Genomic DNA, 789 nt, shown 5'->3' with positions numbered 1-789 from the left:
GTCACTTTCCGTTAAATGGCTATTTAAATCCCTTATATGGACATTTCAACGGTGCAGACAGACAGCGACAATAAAGAGAAGAAGCGAGATGGAATATAAGTGCCCTGATTGGTTACATACCTCGCTCGCGCATGTGCAGTTCATTTTTATCCACGGTGAAATCGTGAGAGTTGCGCTACTGTATATACTGTGGTATGACACTTACATCATCATTTTCGTCTCCTTTTCTTATATATACATGTATATATACAGCTCTTCATTCTGAGGAAGAAAAACAATGACAAAAAACTTGATAAATATTCTTTTTTCAAATAAAGTTTATGTTTAATAAAAATTTAAATAAATAACAGTACTTATATCACAGTTAATAGTTATCCTTTCTTATGACTATATAACCTATTAACAACTAAATTTATATTCCGGAATATCACAACATTATTATCGTTAATCATAACTCGGAAATAATATCGGAATATAATTCGGATATGATATCGGAATATCATATCCAATAACTATTATATTAAGCTACATTAACTTAACATTACAACATACTAGAGTATGAAAGAAAATAGCGCTGAATCACGTGATTTAGCGAGCCAATTAGACCATTTTCTCACCTGACGCCTCTCTGTTATCTAGGCCTCTAATAGGGCCACAGACATCTATATAATATAGATGTCTGTGAGTAGGGCCGCGATCCGATTCACGCTTATAGCGTTATTAGTGCGTTCACGGTTGCTTATGGTTGGTCCGTTTCATGCTTGCAGCGTCAGTACTCTAGTTTCCACC

This window comes from Mycetomoellerius zeteki, unplaced genomic scaffold (assembly GCF_001594055.1).
Source record: "Mycetomoellerius zeteki isolate Tzet28-1 unplaced genomic scaffold, Tzet1.0 scaffold734, whole genome shotgun sequence".
Lineage (NCBI taxonomy): Eukaryota > Metazoa > Arthropoda > Insecta > Hymenoptera > Formicidae > Mycetomoellerius > Mycetomoellerius zeteki.
The sequence above is the reverse complement of the archived record's forward strand: the minus strand, read 5'-3'. Positions refer to the sequence as shown.